We start from the raw sequence: 14,644 nt of genomic DNA, 5'->3' as shown, positions 1-14,644 counted from the left end.
TTTCCATCGAATTTCGAACAAAAGAAAGAGCATTTTCTTCCAAATCAAATAAGAAAACTTGACTTTGCTTGCTGCTATCTCTCTTCTCAAATAGGATTTAGAAGTTCATGAATTAGCAATAACAAGAACGAGAAAGCGAAAAACACGTCGTTAGCCCCCCTTATTTACAGTGAGTTTAGTGAAAGAATCCCCTTTTCTGACCGATATTCCGTTGTTCCATGAATCCACATACATAATAAATAGGGTTAGCAGATGGATGAGCTATTCCTGTTCTTCTCTATCATATCCATGGTTGCGAGCTCTATCTTGTGCCCTATCATTGCTAGTTGCCGTTCACTCTTCATTCGAGGAAAGCGACCGGGCTATTTTGAAGACAGATAATGTTGCAATGGGCTACTTTCTTTGATACTCAAATGAAAGTGAGGCCAAAACAAGTCCGATGATGGCACGAGCTTTTGGCAGAGTTCCTTCATGGGAATGGGAAGTACGAACCGAATTAGCAATCAGATTCTAATTCGATGAAGAGCTGCGCCCGGGAAAGCTAGAATCTCTGAGAGTTGAGCTATGGGTGAAGCCCCTGCTGGGTCACCACTTATTAGCCTTCCCCCTTCCGTTGTAAACCCAAGTCGTGTAGCCAACAAAAAGGGAATGACTCTGTGCCTTCTCTTCGGCGGGGGTCTCGAGGCTATGCGGATTGCTTAAAAGGCCTTATTTTAAGCCAAATTGACGCTCTTTCGTGGATCTGATCAATTCATGTCCGGTGTTTGAGGTAGGACTTGTGACAGTCTTTTGTGGGTGCCAAAAGCTTTAGTAAAAGATGTCAGCCATATCAAATCAATCCTGCTGAGGACAACCAGTCTCTGCCGGCAAACCCGATGAGAAAGGCTAAATAGGAGGGGGTCGGTCAGGTCAAAACATGGCTAGGTTTGGTTTGATTCGCTAATCAGTTGAAATTGAAAGGCCTTATGACAAGGGGTGCCCCGTCACTTATTTGACATGAAGTAGACTCATAGTTGCCAGTGGCTCATTCTTGAATTAGAAAATGTATTTACCTAGCAAGTGAGGGTTCAAATGCAATGAATTGTTTCCTCCGACGGAAAATGGACCTATGGCACGGGATTGACTTAAGGAATAGCATTTCCAATCATTCGCCGCATTAAATCAGCCGATTATCCATATGGACTTTTCTCTTATGAGATGAGACATTAATGAAAAAGGCGTCAACCCCTATGCCAGCCATACCCGTGATCTTCTTTCTTGCTATCCTTTTGTTCAGGAGTAGATGAGGTTAGGTATCGAAACCAGTCTCCGTTGTTTTCCAAAAGCTGTTGAATAGCCTCAGTTAGCAATCAGAAAGGGGACATTACATTACTACTTTTGTCGAAAAAAACCTTGCCACTCACCAACAGGAAAAGAGTCAGGGTTCGAAGCCAGACGGCTTTACTCCGTTGATAGATCCCGTGCCAATTCTTCAATTGACTCATTCTCTCAGACAGCTCTTTAAGGAATTTATTCCAAACTTTTGCTAATGAATTTGGGTCAAACAAGCATTGGAATTGATTATTGGAGTGGGTGGGGTAAACTCTTTGGTTCTAGTTAGAAAGGGTTGGGGCTCTGGCAAGGATGTTTTTCTCAGAAGCACCTGTGAAGGTTCCTTAATTCCATATAGACATAATGTAGCAAAGGAAAGCGAAACGGTGAGCCTAATCCTATAATAGAGTACTAGCCTCGACCGGGAGACTTTCTCTAGAACAGTTGATCGATGAACCTCCCTCTACTCTACTTCGATCTAGGATTCTAAAATGACTGTAGGTTTTTCTTCAGCTTTAGTTGGGTTAAAAGCCGCCTCAAAACCAGATGGTAGTTCGGTTCTTCCAGCCGCGTCATACTCATCTTTTTCGAAGTCTCTTGAATACCATTTCGTTTGAGTCAAAAAACTAGAAGTGGTGGACTTTCTTCCTCAGCCACCTCTGTAATAGGCATACGTGAGAGAAGCATTCACCTAGGATAATCCTCTACTTTATGACTTGATTCATTAATATTTTATTAGTCAAACTTCCAGCTTCTTCCCTCACTCGAGTGACTTCGTGATTCCTTTGACCGAGAGATGCACCTCTCCGAGCAAGGGTCTATGAACCAGAGGGCGATTGTTCCGGGGTTCTCACCGGAATATCATAAGAATGAAAGTGGAATTCCGAAATTGACAGAGTAGAGAGACCCGTTAAATCATCAGAGAGAATCAAGAATCTCAGGTCCCATTGGACCATATTTGAGAAGGTATTCTAGCCGAATATTCTGATTTTATTTTGGAAGCTACCGAGGAAGTCCGCGCTTTGGTAATGAATGTCGGTACGGCAGAACTAATAGATCAGTGTGAGCTCACCCAGTAAAGAAAGAGAGACCTTATTATAGAATCCATATGATTGTATATAAGGCGAGTTCCGTCCGTCTTCCAACAGTCATCTAGTTGATCCAGGAACCTTCGCCCAATTTCAGAGCATTAAGAGCCGTTTCGACTCGCTCTGAGTCGGTCACCCTTGGCCCTTGGGAATTGCTTAAGTAGAGTCGTCATCTTCCATGAAATGTTTTCTTCCCTTTCTTTCTCTTCTTTCTTTTTGATCCCTTCGACGAATTTCGGCTATGACCAATGCAATGCCCCACTAGCTGAATAGGCGTAAGAAAGCTACCTGAGAAAAGGCAAGGTGCACCTTGGATTTCCATCGACGAATTGCGTTTTGCCAGAGAGATTTCTTTGAGAAAGATTCTCCATTGGTAATTCCAAAATAGAAAGAATCTAAATAAAGGAGCATACGCGGGAAGGGGGCAACACTACTTCTTCATTCAGGGGGGGAGACTAGCCTCATTACTTCCCACTGGGCGAGAGGTGCACCTAACCCACCTACCCACTCATCAATCACGGTGTTCAGCTGACTTGCACTGATAGACCCCTATTGTATTGGAATTAGGCGCCCATCTTTTTACTGTTGTCAACTAATCTCTGTCATCTTCGATTCCACTCTATGTTAGAACATTTCTGTGAATGCTATTCCGATCTAAGTGGTCCTATTCTGTGTCCTGTGCTAGGAAGCATGACTCCTCTTTTCATTCCAAATTCAAGAATACGACCGATACGATTGATTGGTCTGTGCACCTCTCTTCTTACTTTTTTGTATCCCCCTGTTCTTCGGATACAATTCGATCCTTCTACGGCCAAATCTCAATTTGTGGAAAGCCTTCGATGGCTTCCTTATGAAAACATCCATTTTTCTTTGGGTATAGACGGTCTCTCTTTATTCTTCGTGATATTGACCACATTTCTGATCCCTATTTGCATTTCAGTGGGTTGGTCTGGTATGAGAAGTTTTGGGAAAGAGTATATTACAGCATCTCTAATTCGTGAATTTCTAATGATCGCCGTGTTCCGCATGCTGGATCCTCTACTATTCTATGTTCTTCCCGAAAGCGTGCTAATCCCTATGTTGTGCGGAGCTGAGCATCTTATATTCGCTGGGAGAAAGCTTTTCCTCTGCAGGGGCCTTGTGCAGTAAACCCCCTACGGGCGGTCGTCCTAGTCCTAAAGTAGTCCCCGCGAAGCTTTCGGGAAGAGGGGTAGTCTTGTGTGTAAGCATAGCATTTCTGGTCGAACCCGCCCAACCCAACTAAGAAGAACCGAACCTGACAGACACATCTTTTTCCTTTTGGGAGGGTACTCCGAGTAGTGGGTACCTCGTAGGACCTCGACCCGCCTACTCGGGTCTTGTATGGATATGCAGGAAGGGGTGCTCCTAGGTGTGTGTAGGGGTTGTGTTTGTTCTAGAGAAAGGATTCCTCGTCAAGTCAGTTTGGGGGGGTGCGGACACACTTGCGCGAATTCGGGTAACGGCTACAAGGGAGACATCGAAAGGAAACTCCGACCAGGGATGGACGTAAACTCGTAAGCTACCGAGGGTAGGGATAATCGTCCAGGTCTTATTGTGAAAGAAAAAAGCCGCCCCGCCACAGCAGGCGGGTTGTGCTTCCTCTGTCTTAGCCGGGGAGCTCTTGGCGAATAGACCTTAGGATAAGTTGCTAAAACAAACGGAAGGGGAGGATCGACCCGTTCAGTATAATTCCGAAGAAAGACGGAAGCCTCAACAATGAATTCTTTGGCCCCTTCAAAAGGAAATGCGGGCAGGGTAGAGCTCGGAAGAGGGTTCGAGAATAGGGTAGGGTCCTGTCCTTTTCTATCTATCTATAGATAGAAATAGATAGAGAGAGATCCGCTGCGTGAGAAACCCGACTGTGCCTTACATGCACTCTACAGGCCAGGCCGCACTTCATCTTTCTTCCCAACGAGCCCATTTCCCTTTTTATTTTCCAGACGGGTGTTGCGTTCGGTTCGAAAGGCACGGTTTTCAGTATGTCTCCAGATAGGGCCCCCACTAGTCCGGCCTAGCTAGTGAGCGGTTATTTCGGGCTGGAAGCAGGCCGGGCCCTACGGGCGGGCATCCCCCGCGACGCAAGCAGCCTTGTTCGCCACCACCCGACCCGAGAAGCAAAAAATTCTTAGAGTCCAGGCTCAAAATACATGCATAGATAGTGGTCTAATGACAAGGGCCGACGACGGAAGCTCGGGACGGAGCCGTATGATGCGGAAGTCTCACGTACGGTTCCCTGAGAAGGGAGTGGCTACCTACTGGAGCTTCGACCAAGCACCACCGGTCAATGTAGCTTTGGGGCCACCCCTTACTCTACCATTATTATAGGGGTATGGGGTTCGAGACAAAGAAAGATCAAGGCAGCATATCAGTTTTTCCTTTATACTTTACTTGGATCTGTTTTTATGCTATTAGCTATTCTGTTGATTCTTCTCCAAACAGGAACCACCGATTTACAAATTTCATTAACCACAGAATTTAGTGAGCGGCGCCAAATCTTTCTATGGATTGCTTCTTTCGCCTCCTTCGCCGTCAAAGTGCCTATGGTACCAGTTCATATTTGGTCACCCGAAGCTCATGTAGAGGCACCTACGGCAGGATCCGTCATCTTGGCAGGAATTCCTTTAAAATTGGGAACCTACGGGTTTTTAAGATTTTCAATACCCATGTTTCCCGAAGCGACACTTTGTTCCACTCCTTTCATTTATACTCCAAGCGCGATTGCTATAATATATACTTCCTCGACCACTTCAAGACAGATCGATCTTAAGAAGATCATTGCTTACTCCTCAGTAGCTCATATGAATCTGGTGACTATTGGTATGTTTAGTCGGGCGGCGGCCGTTAGGTCACCTATTTTGAGTTATGGACACACAAGGCCAAAACATGTGTGCCGGGCGTGCGACCCATCAACCTACTAGCAATGGGGGAGAAAACATAGCATGTCGCAACAAAAGCTTGATTCGAGGCGTCAGCAAAACACTGCCGCCTGTTCCAAAAAAACAAAAGCCCCTTAGCGCCCCGGGACGGGAGTGGGGGACGGCCCTACGCGCAGGCAACAGCAGCACCGGCTCTACGAAGTCAGAATCTAATCTTTCTGTTGGCTTTCCCAATTCATTCGTGAATAAGAATGAAAGGGCGTGAAGCGAACGCTTCTAGCTGCTTCGCCTGCTTCTTATTATGGCGGCTATGTTGGCGTGGCGGAAATGAATGAAAAGCGAGATGAACGTGCTATTTTCAAATCGATTGATAGATAGCCTGATCTGTTCTGATAGATCGAAAGAGTAGGAATGGATAGAGAGGGAATCTATCAATAATAAGGGGAAATCCCCTATTTTGATCTATTGATGAGACAACTATCTTATTCTTGATCCATATCAGATACATATCGATTTCTTTCTGATGGAGTCTACATCGGTAGTAGAGCGCCCAAGCGCTTTTTGGGCCAGCTCAGTTCTCTTATCCATCGGGTCCAATGCACTGGGCTCATCTCATGGAGGGAAAAGCCAAAATTTGTGTTGTTCGCCGACTCTAAGCCCTCTCTCCCCGGCATCGTCCCACACAGAAAGAAAGAGCGCAGAGCCCCGGCCCGACCTGTAGGTCCGCTAACGTAAAGCGAGGAGTTGAGCCTGAACTGGCGAACCGAAGTCACTTTCGGAACCATACTTCCTACAGCTAACACGTGTCCAGTCCAGCGGGAACGCGCAGCGCAAACGAACGTGAGCTGCTATACCGAAGAATCCCCCGCTGGCCATCGGGGACCGAGTGGTAAGGCCATGATCTGCAGGGGAACGGATCACTCATTCTTCCATTGGGGACAGGTGCACGAACGACAACTCCAAACGTCACACATCCGCCGCCTACCTACCGTTTAGGTGGCAACAGCGAGATCCAGCTAAGGTAAGGAAGTGTCGCGGCGGCTCTCCACGTAGCTCAAAGTTTTTTATGGCATGATCGCCTAGCCGTAGCCGCATATCAGCTGCGCGAAATATGCGGGATTTCCGTTGGATCAGATCTTTTGCTTTGACGGAAGCTTTTGGACCTAGCGAAAATCTAAGCCTTCTAGCAAGCAAGCGCGAGAGAAGCAAGCAAAGTAGAAGCTTTGCCAGAAGCAAGACGAGGAAGCGGAGCTGTCGTAGAAGCTTTGCTTCCCCCGACCGACTAAAATACAACAGTCGCGACCTACTTTGATTCAAAAAAAGAAAGTAGAAGGGCAACAAGCAAACGGCTTTCTTCTCATAGTTGCAAGGGTTCCAAACCTTAACTACTTAACAAAGAGGAAGGGCCACTATAGAAGCTAGAAGTAGCCTATAGTATAGTAGTCGGCCTAACCAAAGCGTCACGACAACATAAAATGAGCCTGATTCATGGAATCAACAGTAGGAGGCTTAGCCCGCCCGCCTACTAATCAAAGAGGCTGAGAGTAAGCGTAAGCTCACCCGTAAGCTCTTCGAGCTTCCCTTCATTCGCTTCGTGGGAGCCACACAGCACATAGCTGGAAGTCAGAGGGCCCATACTACCTGCCTAACCCTTCGCTCCGAGGGACCGTAGATCGGAAAGCGCCTTCGTGAACCACCCCATTCATCCAAAAGAGAAGGGAAGGGGCCTATGTATTTGCATGACCCCTGCTGATTTTACCCTATCTACACCCGGAGCCAATCCCCTATCGGTCCTGCCACCACGCCGCAGAACGGGAGCTCGTGTAGAACCTTTTCTTTCTGGCGTAACGGCGGTGGAACGTAACAAACTATTACGGCCGCATAACATAGGGGAGGGGCCGGAGGTACGGTAAACTCGGCCAAAATATGACACCCGAAAAGGGCAGCACTTATGTACGTGATCGTAGTATGTCACGTCGTCTCGTCCCCGCTGCATCGAAGAGTACCTATGCACTATGTTCCGGTTCACTGATAAGGAAGATAGAGTTGGGGTGGGGGTCTACGATGTGATACTCAAGTATGACCGGGGGAGAGACACCCTATCCATAATTGGTGCAGGAACCATTATGTAAATCATTTCGGGGGGTTACAGATCTCTTATACTACCATCGATCGACAGAGCGGAACGACCAGAAAAAGAAGAAGTGAAGTTAGAAAGCCGTATGATAGGTGGTAACTCTCTTGTACGGTTCGGGGGGTAATCGGTCCGATCAGTGGGAGGGAATCTTTGGCTCTATCGAACATACAGGGAATTGGAGGTAGCATTCTACCGATGTCAAGTCATGGACTGGTTCCTTCAGCCCTTTTTCTATGTGTTGGTGTTCTATATGACCGACATAAGACTCGACTTGTTAGATATTATGGAGGTTCAGTGAGCACCATGCCGAATCTCTCTACCATTTCCTTCTCTTCCACTTTGGCCAATATGAGTTCACCTGGTACTAGCAGCTTTCTCGGGGAATTTCCCATCTTAGTAGGAGCTTTCCAAAGAAATAGCTTAGTAGCCACATTAGCAGCGATTGGGATGATTTTAGGCGCGGCGTATTCCCTTTGGCTATATAATCGTGCGGTTTCTGGGAATTTAAAACCCGATTTCCTCCATAAATTCTCCGATCCAAATGGCAGAGAAGTTTCCATATTTATACCTTTTCTTGTTGGAGGGGCGACCGTCCGTTAAACTACCAAAGAAAAAAGGCCAATGTGATCATGACATTGTAGGTGCTTGCGATGGGACGGATGCGACTTCCCTCAGTCGGTTTGGGTGGCATAGCCCGTTGCGTCCCCCCCCTCTTTTTGATCTCTTTCTTTAGGGAGCCCAAAGCTTGACTTTACTAAAATCAGAAAAGAAGGCTCGCGCAGGGGCGCTCACGTTTTTTGGCTGAGCCGTATCTTGTGCTGGGTGGGACCGAGAGAAAGAAAGGACGGGGGCAACCATGCATGTTCTCGACCTTGTCTCCGAGGGACAGTTGAACGAGCGACTCATGAATGCTGCCGGGTCGGACGAGCCAATAACTCGAACGCGTTCGGTCTCTTTTTTGAGCAAGAATCACAGCGTTACCTTACCTTCACCATGATACGGACTCCAAGTTCTTATGGCAGAGCACGAGGAGATATTTCTCATAAATATGATGATGGGAATGGAAACCAGAAGCACGACTGGGGTCTTCGTGTCCAATATAATCAAACCATCAGTAACAGTAACGTAAGCATGAGACTTTTTGGTAGTACCGGTGAACCAGATGGCCGCGGCGATGGAATCTGGGACGGAGGACTTTTAGTATCTCTCTAGATATGGCAAAAGCGAAAGACCCCCTAACATAATTCGAATGGAGGCTGACCGCTGAGCCCACTCTGGCGCCTCGCCGCCGGGCGGGCCCCCGTGGTTGCGAGCTGGAGCTGCCATAGCTTATGGCTAGAGCAATGGGAGGGGCCCCGGCAGAGATCAAAGTCAGGATAACGAGCGCTCCGCCCGAAAAGCGGGCGGCAGGAGCAGCGGGCAAGTGCTTGGTAGGCCAACAGCCCAGTGAACCGGGCGGGGCACTCGACGAAAGGGGGGCACACTGAGCAAGTACGAGAAATTGGCCCCTCTCGATCTTATTCGCAATTAAAGAATAGAAAGCAAGCAATACGAAGTCATTAATATGATGAATATAGATTCTCTAAGGGGAAGGAGTCTAAATCAATGGACATTAATGAACCATCATTGATGGACGTTGCACATGACACGATCAATTCGACTCAAGGTCCGGCGCTAATAGAAGTTGCTTACTCTCCTAGTAGCGAAGGAAAAGGGCAGGGCTTTTTTCGTAGTATATAGTGGGCGGGTCTCATGAGATCTATGCCGGCCGTCGCAGAGCAGCGGGGCGGCGCCCTCGCCTGGCGCCATTCCCGTCCTTCTATTGTGCCTGAATTCAGACCGGACCAGACTCTTCTTTGTTTGAGCGCTCCCACGCACGCAGACCGGAAGATCTCACTTGTCCTGGACTGGACAAGTACGTAGAGATCCTCGTGGGACCGTGGAGGGAGTCTCAATCGATCCTTTATAGGATTCCTTATCACGCCACACATGGAGATCTTTCCATTGATAGATAAGAGGGCCCCCTTCTCAAAGATTTGATGGAATGGCCCAGCCCCAAAAAAGGAAGGTTATAGTAAGCGATGCGTTACATTTGTACGAATCGCGAACATACCACGCACGACCAGACGTAGAGCCACTAAGAGCCGGCAGACCGGGCCGGACGCAGATGCCAGATCCGAAAAGTCGAGTCTCGATCAGCCTAGTGCACCAACCACGTGGTACTAAGGGTTACCGACCTTGTAGGCCCACCCCACCCAAGAGCGCTTATGTCATAGGGGAACTCATGGCTGGAAACAATCCTTATGGTTTTGATATCCGGTAGGAATAATAAGAATCAAAGTCCAGGTTGGTTGGTGAGCCTAGTGATAGGAGACTATCTAGCTTGGTTCGGAGAGCACTTGTCGGGTGAAAGATTTTTTGGTTGCTAAATGTTACGGCCTAAATGCTGAACTATTGACCCTACTTGTTCGGATGGGTGTTCACCCCAAAGTGTTCCCGGACCGCATGCATACATCCGTAAGTAACTTAGTGCAACATGGGAAATTTCATTGATAGGAATCAGCAAAGAAAAGAAAAACGGGGCAACATCAACATGTCTATTTGAGAGATTGTTCTCGGGCGGAGGAGTGTCCACATTAGTTCGTTGAGGTGTCTACACAGGCCTGTGGTCCTTTTTCTATTCTGTCGAGAGTTCGGATTGCTCCACCTAAGTAGAACGAAAAGAAGGAATTTACAATGAAAAGGGAGAGTCAGAAGAAGGCTCTTTGGCGGATTCTTTAGATCTGGATAGAGTCCCCTATTTTACTTTTCTTATATTAGTCAAGTGCGCTCGCCCAGCGAGAAAATCCCTTCCAAATCAAGAAGAGAACGAAAGAAGACTACTTCGTATTTGGTCACTATCATGAAGTCAACAGCACACTTCCCGCAGCTAGCGCAGGAACCCTAAACCGAAATAGCATCGGCAACCGAACTCGGTATTTGAAGTCCCCCGGTCACAGTGACTCTTCCGAAAAGAGGAACTTTTCTTTTGAGCTTGACCAGACACACCAGCGGGAGCTTCCATCGCAATCGTCATAATCGGAATAGGCATATTGGACTATATGAATCCCCTTGTCTAGAAGTTATGAACCTCGTACTCGTCTCTCTTTCAACTCCTATTTTGAATAGGCAACACGCACACAAGCAAACAAAGGAACCGGGTCGCGATGGGAACGGTCAATCAACGTTTTCCGGTTCGAGTAGGAAGAGTTCTCAGTCTTTCAAACCTGTCTTATTGCCTTCTCTCTTTTGTAAGCTACTTACTGTCACCCAAGGAAAGATTCTATTTGAGATGCGCCTTTGATTTAAAAGTTTATAGGAGGCATTTCTTCTTTCTTTTATTATCTCAGATAATTGAATTCAGATGAATTACCCGCACACGGGAGAGTCATCCTTGCATAGGACAAGCTTCATTGCCAAATCTCAAAAAAGGAAACCTTGCAGCTGGAAGTTCTAGGATTGCTCAAGAAGACCATATGATGGTAGAGATCTTGACGGAGAGATCCGTAAATCGAAGCGGTCTGCGTACAATTTTGAGAAAAGTCTGGACCTATATGTCACAAAGATAGGATTCATTCCCATAATTGCCAAGCTTTATGCTCGGTATGGTACGGTTCTTCTTCGATTTGCATCAAATTAAACCACATGGTCCACCGACTCTGGAGGGGGTTAACGGGGGGAAGGGTGGTTTACTCAAACCCCGTACTGTGGTGGATAGCAGCTTCTACCCCCTTTCTCACGTGCATCAAAGGGTTCAACAACTCTACCGGAGATCTCTGTTGTTTGGGCATAGCTTTCGATCGATGGAAATGCGTATAGAGAAGAAACTATATGTTTTGATGAGGCTAGATAGAGGGCAATTCCCTCCCCAATTCCAAGACCTTCTCACACAACGTCAAGTCAATCTCGAGTTCTTTAGATTCTTGGCTGACTTTCTTCACTTTCCTAGCTACACCTAGCTAGTAGATTAGCTACTAAGTGAGCCTTCTTAAAAGTGCGGATAGGATATCAACGCCTTTAAGAACTTGAGGATCAACGCCACGGGTTACCATTGTTGGATTCTTGGCATTCAATAGCATACGCCCCTGGACCCATGTAGTTTCTTTCCATTGCCCATGTTGCCACTGCTGAACTCCCTAACATAGGCAGATCTTCACTAATCGTTGAGGAGTTCGGACGGTAAGGATAGAAGAAAGGCATGTAGGTTGTGATTCAAATAGCTGTTCTGAATGTGACCAAGGTTTGATTTGCTTTTCGTTCTTGCTTTTCTTTCTCGGTCCTTAGAAAGAGCCTTACCGAGAATATCCCGGGAATGACGGAGAATCCACATTTTGTTGAGTTAAGTAGCTTGGAAGTGACACAGAATGATCGATTTGAACGAATATCACCTTTTGTTCTAGGCGGGGTCATTGCTGGCTTGGATCGCGAAGAGCCACATCTTCTACAATGCCTGGAAGGTCAATAGACTAGTTCCCTGGTGGAGCTGGAATGGAAAAACAGTCGAAAGATTCTGTACGATTGGGCAGGCTTCCTTCTCTCTAAATGAGTCACATCCGCTCCAATGCCTGCAGGAGAATAGCGATACATACTCTCAGCAACCACTTTCTCATATAGCAAATTCGGCAAGTCTGCTAAGTATCTCCTATACTGGTGAAACTGTATACATGAACTCGGCATATCTGTTAAGTACCCCAAGGGCCTTCCTCCAGTTCTCCCTCACCACCGTACTGGGCTATATAGCGAAGGGAGCAGCTAAGCCACATCTCTCACCTATAGCCAAGTTGTACGTTCGGAGCCGGTGTCACAGTTGTCATGGCGTGGAATCAGTGTTGAAACCAATTCCGGAAAGATTGAACCAGTAAAGGCTTTCGCTGGCTCGCACTTCCCAATCGTTGCCTTCTTTCTTTCGATCCATTAGTCGAAACGCTCTATCGCCTAAAAGGAGCTATCGACCAATCAATAGAACTATCAACGATCTATTAAGCGAATCTGAATTCAAATTGGTGATTCGATGTCAACGAAAAGAAGCCTTCTCCCAACCACTCTCTCCTTCCTTACAGCTAGTGAAACCCATTGATTGCACGAGCTATCTCAAAGTTCGATTTCTATCTTGATTCCATTCTAGGAAGTGAAGAAAGTCCAAGCAGCTCGTCCCTCCACTAAGAAGGGGGGGGCACCGCCGGAACGAACTAAGAAGGAACGACAGAATGAACAGCACTTGCCCCCTACCTATCGACTTCTAGGTCAACGGTTTCTCTGTATTTTGCTCCTCCTCTTAGCTAAAATAGTGTTGCTAGATTTGACAGCTATATCCGGGGGAGAACTATTTCCATTCGACCAAGCAACTCGTCATCCTCGGATCAATCCTCGGATCTCGTCTCGGATCGGTAACGCGCCTACTCTCCCCTAAGCAACTCGTAATACGGGATAAAGCAAAGCCTCATAGCTAGCCTCTTCACTCGCTTCCTGGAATGGTACTGTTCATATTAGGATTTCCCCCGTACCTTGAAGACTCAGAAGGTGACGGTGTTGCTAGGTATATAGTATTGGTGGTTGGGGAATGTTTGTTGGTTTGCTCATCCTTCTCTTCTGGTTGGTTCATCCGTTCTTGCTTCTTCAAGAACTCTGCTTCTTCGTACGTAGTTGGGACTCTCCCTCAGCAATACATGCTCTCGGGCAATGTGTCTGAGTTCTCGACTGGCAGAAAATGTGAAAGAAAGACTGTTTTCGACCCCTCATAGAAGCCCTAAAGGAAGCAACTTATTAATAAAGAGTCGTGTCCCGCCATGCCTGACTCTCATTTCAAAGCCCAAAGCACGAGACTTAGAGACTATAGTGATAAGGGTGGGTTCATTTTGAATCTCTTTTTCGACCTAATCCGACTGCAAAAAATCATCCACATTGGGAAGGATCACTATCGCTTCGGCTCAACAGTGAACATCATCCCCATAAAGAATGAAATCGTGTCTAAAGAGCGTGATCAGAATCTCGAATCTCTGACCAGCGCGTAGAAGTGCATCGCGTGAATCACCAAAGCAAAAGGCTAGTCCGAAAGAGCTAACTAAGGCCAGGCTTGGCAGCTAGGCGGAAGGCAAGGTCACCCTTGAAAGTGAAGGGCGCATCTACTTTGTTGCAATCTCAGCTGTTGCTTGCTCCTTTGTTTGGAGCTTTTCATCTGGCCTTCTTGAATCGATCCATCCTTCATATTAATATAGTATTTGCTGAGGAAGAAAACCCATTGGACCAGGCATTAGAGCCTGCTCACTCACTATTACTAACCCCAGCCTAACCCCTTCTATAGTATGATAAGTGTCTTCGACCACACTAAAGTGACCGACAAAGCCTATTTCCTACGCCTATCCTTACACAGACTCTATTTCAGAAAAATGCATTCCATCGAAATCCAATGTTTGTAAATGACTTCGAGCCTAGCGCGATCGATCCGGTTACGAGGATGCGGTGTATTTAATTTGATGTTTGAACTTAACCCATATCAATAAACTGACATTTAAGGAATCCTCCTCCTTTCGGTACGTCTTACCTTGTTAGGACTGAAGCCTATCCTAAAGTGGAAAAGCCCAACTTTCTCCCTCAGTGTCAGGCCGACGAGGGTTTCCAATACACTTCCATTCTAAGCTAATCGGCTGAGGGGTCGACTTACCCTATTTCTCTGGGGCTCTCAGCATCATTTGATCAAACCCCTTCAATCAGCCAGAGCGGCACTCCTAGCATCAAAGGATTTCAAAACAAAAGCATATTGCTCCGCTCTTGACGATAAAGGAGCTCCAAAAGTAGCTCCGGTGGGAAAACAACCTCCCTTCTACATCAAGTTGAGAATCAAATCTCTCACTTTGTTCCAACTCTTTTGATTTCACTGCACTATTCCTCCCTGGGCGATCGAACCTATTCTTCGACTTCTTTTCTTGCACCCCAGGCACATAAGAAGGTGTATATTCACTTCTCCCTATTCTGTACTTTCTCCAACTCACCCTCTTCTCGAACAAAATCCATTCGTCCTCTATGGCCATTGTAGTGAGCTTGTTGGTCTGTTCACGCCATCTTTCGTGGTATTTCCTATCGCTGCCCCAACCAGAGGTTTGAAGCCCTAAATAAGGTCATAGAGACCACCAAGCAAATTCAACCCTTCCAATGTCTCTACCCTTGTCTGGCTT

At 46.8% G+C, this 14,644-nt stretch overlaps 1 pseudogene; it reads left to right on the top strand.

Annotated features, from left to right (window-relative positions):
* Positions 1–1,616: 1,616 nt before the first annotated feature.
* Positions 1,617–11,901, top strand: LOC132291136 (NADH-ubiquinone oxidoreductase chain 4-like; annotated as a pseudogene).
* The last annotated feature ends 2,743 nt before the right edge of the window (positions 11,902–14,644 follow it).

The sequence above is a fragment of the Cornus florida genome, unplaced genomic scaffold (assembly GCF_030987335.1).
Source record: "Cornus florida cultivar Cherokee Brave unplaced genomic scaffold, ASM3098733v1 CherokeeBrave_3.0.0_Hap2_scaffold_337, whole genome shotgun sequence".
Lineage (NCBI taxonomy): Eukaryota > Viridiplantae > Streptophyta > Magnoliopsida > Cornales > Cornaceae > Cornus > Cornus florida.
Note: the sequence above shows the minus strand (reverse complement) of the source record. Positions and strands in the feature narration are given on the sequence as shown.